This window comes from Prionailurus bengalensis, chromosome X (assembly GCF_016509475.1).
Source record: "Prionailurus bengalensis isolate Pbe53 chromosome X, Fcat_Pben_1.1_paternal_pri, whole genome shotgun sequence".
Taxonomy (NCBI): domain Eukaryota; kingdom Metazoa; phylum Chordata; class Mammalia; order Carnivora; family Felidae; genus Prionailurus; species Prionailurus bengalensis.
The window spans coordinates 91246427-91261312 of record NC_057361.1 but is presented as its reverse complement, the minus strand read 5'-3'; the positions used below and the strand labels follow the sequence as shown (position 1 = coordinate 91261312).

Here is a 14886-nt window from a genome sequence, read left to right as displayed (position 1 = left end):
TTCATATGCCACACCCTCCCTTTCTAGACCCGTTCCACATGCTCTCAGCCCACAGTAGAAGGCAGGTTTTTAGCTGCATCTTCTTCTCCGGTCTAAGCAGCATGGTTTGCCAAATGGGCAAAAGCTTAGGATCAAGCAGACAAAGCTCTGAAGATTATCCATTTCACCTTTATTAATTGTATAAGCAATTATATTCAGAGACTGCGATAAGGTTTATGCTGGAAGGAAGAACAGAGTGTTGGAGTGCACAGCAGAAGGTCGCTTGACCTGGTCTGGGAAAGGAGAAACGGGAGCAGATGAGACAGAAGGAAGGTTCCTTGGAGGCATATCGCTTGAACTGAAACTAGAAGATCAAGTAGAAGCGTACCAGAAGGATTGGGGGAGGGAGCCAAAAAGAACAGCATGTGCACATTCCAAAAACTTATAGGGAGCTCACTGTGGCTTACAATGAGAGGAGGAAGGTGTGGTAATAGACATTAGCGCTTTTTGCCAAATATCCCAGTTTCTCTCCTACCCCATTGTTCTGAGTGCATGGTAAGATAGCAATTCCTGTCCCCCTTGTCATGCCCAGGGTTGGCCGATGAACTGTGAACAGAAGGGATGCCTGTCATTACCAGGCTCATCATTTCGCTGCCAGAGTAAGAGCCACCAGGTTATCTTTCCTCTGCTGTGGTGACAGGCAATGGTCCAGGTGAGGGAGGCTCCATCAAGCCTTTGTCCCAGAATGGAGATGAGGTAGAGCAGAGTCCCTGCTGACTTGCAATAGACAACTAGCTGGGTGAGCAATAAATTTCTGTTATTCTAGATCATGAAGGTTTGGGGTCTGTTTGTTACTGTGGCATAACCTAGCCTATCCTGACTAATACAGAAGGGAAGGGTAGCAGCAGTAGGCATGGAGCTACAGAGGCAAACATGGGCCTAATCACAATTAACTTCTTAAGCCACGCTAAGACACTTTATCTTGTGGTTATTATGCCCTGTTCTGCAGAACCATTGGTACCTCAGGGAAGATAAGACACAGAATATTCAGGGATCCAGGCCTCTGTCCCCCACTTCGATAGAACATTTTTCTGCCTTTACCCATTATGCGTTAGGGTTTATTGAAATATTTGATTTTTAAAACAGGTCTTCACTGGCAACAACGACAAAAATGAATGAAAACCCCAGGTGAGGGGAACGGTTGAGCACCCGATTCTTGATTTCGGCTCAGGTCATGATCTCACGATTTGTGGGTTCGATCCCCGCATTGGGCTTGTGCTGACAGTGGGGAGCCTGCTTGGGATTCTCTCTCTCCATCTCTCTCTGCCCTCTCCCGACTCGTGTGCTTGCTCTCCCTCTCTCAAAATAAATAAACATTAACAATTTTTTAAACCCCAGGAGAATTGTGATGAGACTTGATTTTAGAAAGATTGCTCTCGATAACTCTTTGGAGAATGGATTGTAAACAGGCAAGGCTGGAGGGAAAGAGATCACTTTGGAAGCTACTGCAGGAATCTGGATGAGAGATATAGTGAATTGAACAAGGGAAGTGGCAGTGGGGGTGAGAAAAGTGAATATATTTGAAAAAATATTTAGGGGACAGAGTCCACAGACTTGGTGGTAGATGGGCTGTGAGGAGTGAGAGAGAGAAAGGCGTCAGTGAGAACTCCAAGATTTCTGCCTTGGACTGAATGTCAGTACCATTCCCTAAGGTGGGAATCACAGGAGAAGAAGCAGGTTAGCTGATGAACTCACTTTTGAATACGTTGATTGCCCCAGACCTGTGAAACAGTCAAGGAGGAAAGAATCTCATGAGAGAGGTCTGGGTTCAAGGAGCCCCAGTTCCACTGCTTTGTGGGAACTTGAGCAATTCCACTCCTCGAGCCCCAGTTTCCTCATCTGTAAAATGGGCTAAGAATATTCAGCTTCATTATGTTGGTTTTATCAAATGCCAGTGTTCGTTTAAGAAGCTGCTAGGAAGGGGCGCCTGGGGGGTTCGGTCAGTTAAGTGTCCAGCTCTTGGTTTGGCTCAGGTCATGATCGCATGGTTCATGAGATCAAGCCCCGCATGGGGCTCTGAGCTGACCGTGTGGAGCCGGCTTCGGATTCTCTCTCTCCCTCTCTCTCTCTGCCCCTCCCCTGCTCTCTCTCTCTCTTAAAATAAATAAACATTAAAAAAGAAGGTGCTATGGAAATTCTCAAATGCCACATGAATGATAATAAGTAGGCGCTCAGCCATTTCTACTCCTCCAGTGTGGTGCGATTTTCCGGCCGAGGTATGACACTCACAATTGCAGACGTGACTGAGGCTGATGTAAATCTGAAGGCCTACCCCCTCATAGACACCCACCTCACCAAGAAAGCCCTGGCCCTTGTTCGGCAGTCCTGTAACTACAAGCAGCTTCGGAAAAGAGCCAGTGAAGCCACCAACCCCCTCAACAGGGGCATCTCTGAGCTCACGCTGACGGCCGCAGACCCAGAGCCCCTGGAGATGACCCTGCACCTTCTGCTGCTGGGGGAGGATTAAGAATGTGCCCTGTGCGTTCATGCACTCTGAGCAGGCCCTGGGGCGGGCCTGTGGGGTCGCCAGGCCTGTCATCGCCTGTTCTGTCACCATCGGAGAGGGCTTATGGCTGAAGCAGCAGTCCATTCAGCAGTCCACTGAGAGCCTCTTGGTCTAAAACTGGTGGCCTCTGCCCCACTCGTCACTGAGTCCTCAACCTGGGGTCGTGTATCATATTGTGTGTGTTAGCGCGTAGTATCTCCAGCTGCCCTCTCTTGTGTGATAGCACTGAATCTGGTTTTTGCATTCCTGTATTGTTTTTGTTTTGTTTTATAGGTTGTTGTCCATATAGTACCCCCCCACACACACACCCCAATCTCCCTCTCTACTCTCTCTCGGTCTCTGCCATTTTATCCTCCTTTTTGAGAAACAATCACATGTCAAAACAGGTGGAAGCAGAGTGATGACACCATTCAAAGGCAGGGAAGAGCGAGGAGAGAGATTTGGTTCCAGCTTTCAAGCGCTAACTTCCTGTTGTGTGGGGGGCATGTTGGAAGTAAACGCTGTTCGCTTTGTCTCCCTTGTTCCTAGAGTACAAAATCCTTCCATACATGTCTGCTCTCTAGGGGTTTATGTACCATTCGGGGAGAAAAGCATATATCCCGTGAGGTTGCTAGGTGTATGTCCAAGTGTCATTTGCTAATATGCCCGTGCTTTCTGCTTTGGAGATGTGATATTATTCCCCCCCCCCACCTTCCCCAACTCCCAACTGTGCCCCTGAGGGTGGCAGGGCAGCAACATACCAAAGAGATGTGCTGGAGAATCCCAGAAACTGCCTGGCTGAGTTAGACATGGGACAGTTGACTTAGGTCTTGAAAGAAAGAGTCAAGAGTGGCAAGAAAAAAAAAAAGGGTCAACTGGTACTGGAATGAAGAAGTCTGGGCAAATCATGGAGACTTGACTGGAAGCTATAACAGGATGCCAGAATCCAAAGGAACATCCTCTCTAGTGGATGGAGATGTCTTCAGGGGGTACTTGGTACCAGCTCCGAGAGCTCTTACTCCTGTTTCCTGCCACAATGTGGGTCAGATGTATGTGTTCTTTATCACATCAGAAGGACGGTGCTAGCGTGTCATTCTTGTGAGCATCGTAATGTAGAAATATAGTCATATTCTCCCCCAAAATGGTAATAAGTATTTTCACGGGGAACAAAATAGACATAAGGAGGAGGGGAGAGTTGTCAAGGGACATTCAGGAATTCTTTGGCCTGAAGAGAAACTACAGAGCTTTGTCTGATTCATGGTGGCATCAGTAGGGACTTTCCAATTTCTGGGAAACTTAACCTTACAAAGAAATTATTTCCAGTGGCTTGGTGTCGTGGAGATTTAGCTGACTTGAGCCAGAAGTAGGGGATTTGGAGGAAGTCTGCCTAATCGCGGGCAGTGGGAAATTGGGATAGAGCCAATGTAAATGTGGCAGGCTGGGAAACATTTTTGCAGACAGAAAGCATTTAAACAATTTTTTATTGTGGTGAAATATACATAACATAAAATTTACCATTTTAACCATTTTTAAGTATTCATTTCAGTGGTATTAAGTACATTCACATTGCTGTGCAACCATCACCAATATCCATCTCCAGAACTTTTTCATTATCCTAAACTGAAGCCCTGTATTCATTAAACAATTACTCTTCATTGCCCCCTTCCCCCCCCCCACCCCTGGAGACCACTATTCTACTTTCTGTCTCTATGAATTTGACTATTCTTGGAACTGCATGTAAGTGGGATCAAATAGCATTTGTCCTTTTATGTTTTGTTTATTTCACTTTGTGTAATGTCTTCAAGGTTCATCCATTTTGTAGGATGGGTCCAATTCATTCCTTTTTAAGGCTGAAAAAATACTGCATTGTATGTATATATCACATCTTGTTTATCCAGTCATCCATTGATGGACACGTGAGCAGTTTCCAGCTTTTGGCTCTTGAGAATAATGCTGCTATGAATACTTACAAATACCTGTTCAGGCTTTTGCTTTCATTTCTTTTGGGTATATACTTACAAGCGGAATTGCTGAGTCGTACGATAATTCTATTTTTCTGAGGAACCACTATTTGGTTTTCCACAATGGCTGCACCATTTTACATTTTCACCAGCAATACACAATGGTTCCACTTTCTCCACATCCTTACCAACACTTGTTATTTTCTGTTTTTTTCTTTTTTAAAAATTTTATTTAAATCCAAATTAGTTAACATACAGTGTAATAATGATTTCAGGAGTAGAATTTAGTGATTCATCACTTACATATAGCACCCAGTGCTCATCCCAACAAGTGCCCTCCTTAATGTGCATCACCCATTTAGCCCATACCTTCACCCAACACCCCTCCAGCCACCTTCAGTTTGTTCTCTATGGCTAAGAGTCTCTAATGTTTTACCTCCCTCTCTCTTTCTCTTTTATTTTTCCTTCCTTTCCCCTATGTTCATCTGTTTTGTTTCTTAAATTCCACATATGAGTGAAAGCATAATATTTCTCTTTCTCTGACTTATTTCACTTAGCATAATACATTCTAGTTGCATCCATATTGTTGCAAATGGTGAGATTTTGCTCTTTTGGATTGCCAAGTAATATTCTATTATATATATATATACACACACCATATCTTCTTTATCCATTGGTCAGTCGATGGATATTTGGACTTTTTTCCATAAGTTGGCTCTTGTTGATAGTGCCGGTATAAACATTGGGGTGCATGTGCCCCTTTGAATCAGAATTTTTGTATCCTTTGGATAAATACTTAGTAGTGCATACTATTTTCCAGAGCGGCTGCACCAGTTTGCATTCCCATCAGAAGAGCAAAAGGGTTCCCCTTTCTCTGCGTCCTCACCAACATCTGTTGTTGCCTGAGTTGTTAATTTTAGCCACTCTTACCAGTATGAGGTGGCATCTCATTGTGGTTTTGATTTGCATTTCCCTGATGATGAGTGATGTTGAGCATCTTTTCATGTGCCTGTTAGCCATCTGGATGTCTTTTTTCGAAAAGTGTCTGTTCGTGTCTTTTGCCCATTTCTTCGCTGGATTATTTGTTCTTTAGGTGTTGAGTTTGATAAATTTTTTTTATATAGATTTTGGATACTACCCCTTTATCTGATAAGTCATTTGCAAATATCTTCTTTCTTTTTTATTTTTTTTTATTATTTAAAAAAAATTTTTTTTAACGTTTATTTACTTTTGAGACAGAGCATGAATGGGGGAGGGTCAGAGAGAGAGAGGGAGACACAGAATCTGAAACAGGCTCCAGGCTCTGAGCTGTCAGCACAGAGCCCAACGCGGGGCTTGAACTCACGAACCATGAGATCATGACCTGAGCCGAAGTCGGACGCTTAACCGACTGAGCCACCCAGGCACCCTTCTTCTTTCTTTTTTAAATAGTCATTCTAATGAGTGTGAAGTGGAATCTCATTATTATTTGGTTTACATTTCCCTAATGATTAGTGATGTTGAGAATCTTTTTACGTGTTTATTGGGCATATATATGTATATATATATATATATATATATACATATACATATACACACGTGTATATATATAAAATTTCCTTAAGGAAATATTTATTCAAGTCCTTTGTCTATTTTTGAATTGGGTGCTTATTTTTTGTTGTTGAGTTGTGGGAGGTTTTTATGTATTCTGGATAACAGCCCCTTTACAGATATAGAATTTGCAAATACTTTCTCTCTATTCATAGGTTACTTTCTCACTCTGTTGAGAGTATTCTTTGTAGCACAAAAATTCTTAATTTTGGTGAAGTTCAATTTAGCTGTTTTTTTCTTTTGCTGCCTGTGGTTTTGGTGTTATGTCCAAGAAATCATTGCCAAGTCCAATATCATGAAAATTTTCCCTGTTTTCTTCTAAGAGTTGTATAGTTTTAGCTCTTATGTTTAGATCTTTGATACACTTCAATTTTTGTATATGGTGTAAGGTAAAGCTCCATCTTCATTCTTTCATATGTGGATATCCAGTTTTCCCAGCACCATTAGATGAAGGGACTGTCCTTTCCCCACTAAATCGTGTTGGCACCTTTGTCAAAAATCATTTGATAATATACACTAGAGTTCATTTTGGGGGTCTCAATGATATGCCATTGATCTGTATATCTGTCTCTGTGTTAGTGCCACACTGTTTTGATTACTGTAACTTTGTAGTAAGTTTTAAAATCAAGTATGAGACATCCAACTTTGTCTTTCTCAAAATTATTTTGTTTGTTTGGGATCTCTTGAGATCCTATGTGAATTTCAGGATGGGATTTTCTATTTATACACACACACACACACACAGACACACAATATTGTTAGGATTGCCTTGAATCTTTAGGTTGCTTTGGAAGAAAGCATTAAAAAAAATCATTTCCACAAGTGATTCTTTATTGTTAAACCAACCCTATGTTTTATTTGTTGCTTGTTTAAAGCATGCTTTTAAAAAATATTTTATTTTTATTTTTATTTTTTTAATGTTTATTTATTTATCTGAGAGAAAGAGAACAAGGGTGGAATGGCAGAGAGAGAGGAAGAGAGAGAATCCCAAGCAGGCTCCAAGCTGTCACCACAGAGCCTGACACACGACTCAATCTCACAAACCATGAGATCATGACCTGAGCTGAAATCAAGAGTTGGACGTTTGACCCACTGAGCCACCCAGGTACCTTATAAATATTTCAAATTTATTTTTGATTGAAGTAGAGCTGACATACAATATTAGTTTCAGGTGTGTGACATAGTGATTTGACACTTACATACATTACGCAGTGCTTGCAATAAGTGTTGTTACCATCTGTCACCATACAATGAAATTACAATAATATTCACTTTATACCTTATGTTGTACTTTACACCCCTGTGACTTACATACTTTATAAGTGGAGGCTTGTATCCTTAATCCACTTCACCTATTCCACCCAGACTCCCAACACCCTATTGTCTGGGAATCACCAGCTGGTTCTTTATATTTATGAGTTTGTTTCTTTTTTGTTTGTTTGTTGTTTTATGTTTTTACATTTCACATATAAATGAAATCATATGCCATTTGTCTTTTTCTATCTGACTTATTTCATTTAGCATAATACCCTCTGTGCTTGTCCGTGTTGTCACAAATGTCAAGATTTCATTCTTTTTTATGGCTGAGCTATATATATATATTTATATTATTTGAATTAGTGTATTTGTTTTCTTCGGGTAAATATCCAAAAATGGAATTACTGGATCAAATGATATTTCTGCTTTTAATTTTTTAAAGAACTTCCTTATTGTTTTCCAGAATGGCTGCACCATTTACATTCCTACCAACAGTGCATAAGGGTTTTTTTTCTCCACATCCTCACCAACACTTGTTATTTCTTGTCTTTTTGATACTAGTCATTCTGACAGGTGTGAGGTGACATCTCATTGTGCTTTTGATTTTTATTTCCCTGATGATTAGTAGTGTGGAGAATTCTTTCATGTGTCTGTTGGCCATCTATAGGTCTTAAAGTATACTCCTCAGTAAAGAATTTAGAAGAAGCAAAGAAAATAATAATGATAAAAATATGAAGAACAGAGTTCTGGGTAGAAAGTCAGACATTTTCAGTTTTACAATATGTTTATGGATGCAGGCTGTGTCCTTTTGCAAGTCATTTGCATGTCCTATGCCTTGGTTTCCACCTGCTTTCAGACCCAAAGGATGTTACAGTTACCTCAAAATGGCATACAACAATCAAGAATCTTGATATTATATGTAGAACTATAGAGCTATACAGAGATTTCATAGAAAAGCTTTACTAATGATTTATAGTTTCTGTTAAATTAATCACTTTATTTGTTTGTTTGTTTGTTTGTTTTAGAAAGAGATTATGAGTGAGTGAGGGGGCAGAGAGAAAGAAAGAATCCCAAGCAGACTCCACACTCAGCATGGAGCCCAATGCGGGCTTGATCCCATGTCCCTGGAATCATGACCTGAGCCGCAATCAAGAGTCAGATGCTCAACTGACTGAGCCACCCAGGTGCCCAATTAATCACTTTGTTTAAATCAAAGGAAATGAAGGAACCATATGTTTATTGACATGATAGTATAACTGCCTTATCTGATGAAGACGTCTACAAAGCTTTGAGGATTATCCAGAAGGAATAGTTTAAAAAGCTGAGAAGAAGTTTGGAACAATCTGCTGTACCCCAAAGCATAACTCACCCATTCCAAACCTCCTTTCTTAGACAAGCTATTTCTTCTTGACCATATTACTTCCTATTGACGCTACAAACATTTATAACACCAACCTAAAGTCAAGTGGAGTCAGAAGACAGATGATACCCCCATATTACTATCAGCCAAATTTGGGCATTGCCTACTTAGGGACAAGAGGCAATACCTACAATCTTATGTCTAGATAATTTCTTCTAATTATTGCCTATATAAGTCGTTGCCTGTCCACCTCCTATATTAGTTATCTATTGCTATGTAACAAGTTAGCTTAAAACTTAGTGTCTACAAACAAACATTTATTGCATCCCAATTTCTGGGGATCAGGAATCCAGGAGAAGCTTATCTGGGTGCTACTGGTTCAGGGTCTCTCATGAGGCTACAATCAGGATAAGGGAAAATATTTAGGAATCATATATCTGGCAAGGGATTTATATACAAAATAGATAAGAAGTCGTACAGCTCAGTAGCAAGAAAACAAATAATTCCATTTTAAAATCAGCAAAGGACCTGAATAGACATTTTTCTAAACAAGATATTCAAATAGCCAACAAGTACATGAAAAGGCACTCCACATCACTAATGATGAGGGAAACATACATCAAAAACAACATTGAGGTATCTCCTCACACCTATTTGAATGGCTGCCATCAAAAAGACAAGAGGTAACAAGCGTTGGCAAGGATGTGGAGAAAAGGGAAGACTGTACATTGTTGGTAGGAACATTAATTGGTACAACACTGGACAACACTATGGAGGATCCTCAAAAAATTAATAATAGAACTACCATATGATTTGGCAATTCCATTTCTGGGTATATGTCCAAAGGACATGAAATCATTATCCTAAAGAGATATCTGCACCCTCATGTTCATTGCAGCAGTATTTACAATAGCCAGGACATGGAAACAACCTAAGTGTTCATCAACAGATGAATGGGTAAAGAAAATGGGACGTATATGTGATATATATGTTATACGCATATGAATATTATTCAGCCATAGGAAGAAGGGAATCTTGCCATTTGTGACAACGTGGATGAACTCTGAAAGTATTCTGCTACATGGAAGAAGTCAGACAGAGAAAGTCAAATACTGCATGATCCCACTTGTGTGTATGATCTATAAAAAACAAACTCATAGAAACAGAGAGCAGATTAGTGGTTGCCGGAAGCAGCAGAAGGATGATGGGGGAAACAAGTGAAGTTGGTCAAAGGGTAAAAACTTCTAGTTTGAAGATAAGTTCTCCTCATGGGGCACCTGGGTGGCTCAGTTGGGTAACCATATGACTTTGGTTTAGATCATGATCTCACGGTTTGTGGGTTTGAGCCCCGCATCAGGCTCTCTGCTATCAGCACAGAGCCCACTTCAGATCCTCTGTCCATCTCTCTCTGTGCACCTCCTCTGCTCACACAGTCTCTCTCTCAAAAATAAATAAATGTATAAAAAAGAATAAAAGTTCTATCACAAGAAAAAAATGTGTAACTGTATGAGGTGATAGATGTTAACCAAACTTATTGTGGTGATCATTTTACAATATATACATATGTCAAATACACCTTAAACTGTACACCTTAAACTTGTCTGATGTTACATGTCAATTCCGTCTCAATTAAACTGGGGGAAAAGAAACAAATTATAAATTTCATTAGGAAAAGAAGATGTTCACATGCTTGAAAGTGACTTTATACTTGACTTTGTGAAGAGAATTGCCAGCCTGCTCTAATGAGCTTGAAATTCTTGTTCTTGGAAAGAAACGTCACTTTGATTCTTAACACAGGTGTAAGCTATACAATCACTATTGTGGAAACATTTTCTGTTTAATTATACTAAACAGCAGACATTCTAATCTGTCTGGCTTGCCCTAGTCTAGAAGCAGGAGATTGGTCAGCATGGCCTCTTGATGTCTTCTTTGGTTCCCAGGATTCTAAGATATCAGTCTTCCTAATCTATCTCCTAGGCAAGTGACGGTGATGAGGTTGGGGCTAGAAAATATCAGCTGAGAGAGACCAGTGCCTCTGGAGCATCTCCTGAGCAGAGCACGTCTAACATTTGAAATCAATCATTCCTGAAGGGCAAGGCCGGCTCTGAGGTGGAAAAGAGCAAATGCGCCCTTTGTGCCCATCTGTCCTCATTCTCTGAGGAGCCTTTTAAAGGAAGGAAACAGTGAAAGGGCTCACTTGCCACAGAATAATTATTCAGGCTGATAAGGAACAAAGAGACCACTGTCGGTGGGGTTGGCAACCAAAGACCAGGAGCTTGGAGCTGGATTTCCTCCAGCGTCCCTGGGCTGCTGGAAGATTGGATCATTAAGAGTTTATGGCCTCATGGAGCTATTTTAAGCCTGTTCCATCGCTTGATGCTAGCCTCGAGTTCAAGCTGCCACAGATTCTTTTATCCCCCAGGAACTGTGGCTTGGGCTGAACAAAAGAGAGGCTGCTCCTTTGGAGGGAGGAGGGCCTGGGGCTGAGAGATGGGGTTGCAGAGAAAAGGGTTTGTTGGACCTAATGAGCTGCCTGTGGTGCTGCTGTCACTGCCATTGCCACCACAGCTGTTCATATGCTGTTCCTATTCTCGGGCAGCTGACCGGATGGGGCATGCTCACATGGAATCAAAAACAACCGCTCTTACTACTCTGAGTAAGGCAAAGTGGTACCAAGTAAGAAAACTATGTCCTAATCTCCTTGTTTGGAGGTAAGAAGAGTAGAGAATGAGGAAGACAGGGCCACTCCAGGGGCTAATTGGTCATTCCAGAAGCAAAGCAAAGCAAAGCAAAGTGTCACATTTGACCTGAGGTATCTAATAGCAGAGGACCACCATGCCTTCTGCTCAGAGACCTAAAGTCCCAGGCTTTTCTTCTTGGATGTTCCCTTTTAGAGGTGTGTAGAACACGTAACTGTCTTGGAAAAAAAAAACAGCAAAACATAGTAATCATGTTAGTGAGTGTTCCCGGAGATTTTCAAGATCCATGGGTTCCCACTAGAAACTAGATCCCAATAAGTCACTCAACAGAAAGTTTTTGAACACCTACTATATGCCAGGAACTACCCTAGGCCAGTTGAATATAACAGTGAACAAAGCAGACAAACATCTTTACCCTCACGGAGCTTCTACCCTAATAGAGGGTGACAGACCATAAACAAGATAATTTATTAAATAAATACTGTGTCAAATTATGATGGATGCTCTGAAGAAAAGAAAATCGGAGTTGGAAAGGATGGGAAGCACAGGCTGGGTGGTGGGGGTTATGATTTTAAATAGGTCAGGGAATATCTCATGGAGATGGGGATATTTGAGCAGAGACTTAAAAGAAGTGAGGGAAAGATTCATGTAAATAGCTGTGGGGAGATTGCTCCAGGCAGAGGGAAGATCATGTGCCAAGGTCTGGCATAGTTCAAGAACAACATGGAGGCTAGTGTGGTTGAAATGGTATAAGGGAGGAGTAAAATGATAAGAGTTGAGGTTGAAGAGATAACAGAGGGCCAAATAATGGAGTGCCTTATAAATTAAAGATTTTAATTTTATTATGAGCGAGACGGGAGGCCATTGGAATGTTTTCGTAAAGGAGTAACATAATCTTATTTATGGTTAAAAACAATCATTCTGACTGCTTGAAGAATAGACTATAAGGAAGAAGGGTAGAAGTAGGAAGACCTTTAGGAAGGAATTGTAGTCATCCAGGCAAGAGAGTATGGTGATGTGGGCCAGTGAGGCAGTGTAGAAAGATGAGAGGTGGTCAAATTCTGATATACTCGAAAAGTATAACTGAAAAGCTGACTGAATTTGCTGTTGGATTGGATATGGATGATGTAAAGAAAGTAAGTTAGGGGTCATGAATGACTGCAAGACTTTTGGCCTAAGCAATTGGAAGGATAAAATTCAGCAACAAGATGGTAAAGACAAGTAGAGAAACAGATTTGAGAGGTGCAAGAAAATCAGAGTTTGATAATTAATGGACTTGGGTTTGCCCAGGTCTGGAGGCACTAGAAAAAAGGTCAGCAGCTGGTGGCTGCACTGGATGGGTCATGGTGGAAAATGGATTGGAACAAACCTCAGCATAGCTGCAGATAGAGCCAGCTGGGGGTGTTTTGGGGAAATGGACCCAGGTGGACATGAGCTGCTCTTCCTCTGCTCTCCCTTCTCCTGCCTGGAGTCCAGTGCCTCCACTGCCCCCACTCAGCTCCATACCGCTTGGTCAATCCCTCACATCTAGTCTTGGGGATGATAAGCTTTCTGTAAAGATCAAGATACTATTTTAGACTTTTTGGGCTGGTTGATCACTGTTGTAGTTACTGAACTCTGCCACCGTAGCTCAAAATCAGTCATAGACAATGCGTAAGTCTATGTGTATAGGTATGGTCCAAGAAAATTCTATTTTCAAAAGTATAGCATGACTTGATTTGGCCCATGAGCCAAGTCCCCATGCCCTGGTCTAGATCTATGAAGAGCTACCCACAGAAACACAGGTCTTACATGGCCACTCAGCCTTATAACACATGTACAATCTAACTCCAAGATGAAATATTAGAGAGGTATCTCTGGGTAGCTATCTCTCAAAGATGGCTGTATTTTAATGTTTTAGTGGCAGAACCAATGGTCTCACTGGCATGCTTTTACTCTATAAAGTGACTAACCAAAGTTGGAACTCAAAATGCCCTTCATTTCAAATAAGGGGAAACAAAGGTGATTCATAAGCATTTCAATTTTTCCTGAATTGACTCCTATTACTTTAAACATAAGTTACTGACCACTTCTCTACAACTGTCTCTGTCCTCCCAAGCCAACTAACATGTCCCAGGTCCTATCCCTCTCAGGGCCCTGCCAGGTGACTAATCCAGTTATAAATTGTCAATGGCATCTACCTCCCAGAAAATATAAACTCCAAAGCCTGCTTTTAAGGATGGGGCACTAAATTGCCTGCCCTTTCTGAGGTCTGCACAAGTTTGTTGGTATACGTCCCTGCTCCAAGTGTATAGGGCAGCTCAACTCACATGAGTAACCTTTGAAATTCAGTGGGCCTCTGTCAGATGGGCTGCTGCCATTAGTGTATTTGAATAATGCTTTTTATTTATGAAAAAAGGTTGGAAATATTTAAAAGATGTAGAGAAAAATGTGAACACACCCATATACTCATCACACAGCTTAATAAATAAAATATTAAACATCTATTCAAAACCCTTTGTCTCCCCTCCCTGGCGTCATTTTCTTCCCTGTCTGCACAAAAGTAACTTCTATCTTGAAGATAGTTGTGTCCTTCCTTTGTGCTTTTTTGTACATATGAATGTATACAGATGATGCCTCCCTAAACAACATAGTATTGCTTTGAATGCTGATAACATTTGTATCAATGATGTAATATTGTAAACATGTTTTCAGGTTGGATCCATAATTGATACATGTGCTTCAAGTTCATTCATTTTCACTATCTTATATTCTTCCATTGTAAGAGTATACTGTTTATCCATCAATAATTTCTTAGGCTGATTCCCATTTTACACTATTTCATAAAATGCTGCAGTGGGCATTTTGGTTTAGTCTCCTAGTACCATATGTCAGGGATGAAATGCTGCTATTTTTCTGAGCTCCTCTCCAAGTCTCCATGGAACCTCCTCTATATAAGAATGGCATATGTGGAAAGATAAACCCCATCTTGGACCAAAACACTAAAACACCTTCAGAATTCTCTTATCTCTGGGCACCTGGGTGGCTCAGTTGGTTAAGCATCTGAGTCTCAGTTTTGGCTCAGGTCATGATCTCACAATGTCGTGAGTTCAAGCCCCTCATCGGGCTCTGCACTGATGGTGTGGAGCCTGCTTGGGATTCTCTCTCTCTCTGCCCCTCCCCTACTCATCCTGTCTGTCTCTCTCAAAACAAATTAAATAATTAAAAAATTTTTTTTATTTTTTTTTAAAGCATTTTTTTTTAAATTATTTTCACGTTTATTTATTTTTGAGACAGAGAGAGACAGAGCATGAACGGGGGAGGGGCAGAGAGAGAGGGAGACACAGAATCGGAAGCAGGCTCCAGGCTCTGAGCCAACAGCCCAGAGCCCGACGCGGGGCTCGAACTCACGGACCGCGAGATCGTGACCTAAGCTGAAGTCGGACGCTCAACCGACTGAGCCACCCAGGCGCCCCTAAAAAAATTTTTAATAAAAAAAAAAAGAATTCTCTTATC

At 41.1% G+C, this 14886-nt stretch overlaps 1 pseudogene; it reads left to right on the top strand.

Annotated features, from left to right (window-relative positions):
* The first annotated feature begins 2257 nt into the window (after positions 1-2257).
* On the top strand, positions 2258-2660 carry LOC122477122 (annotated as a pseudogene).
* Positions 2661-14886: the final 12226 nt, after the last annotated feature.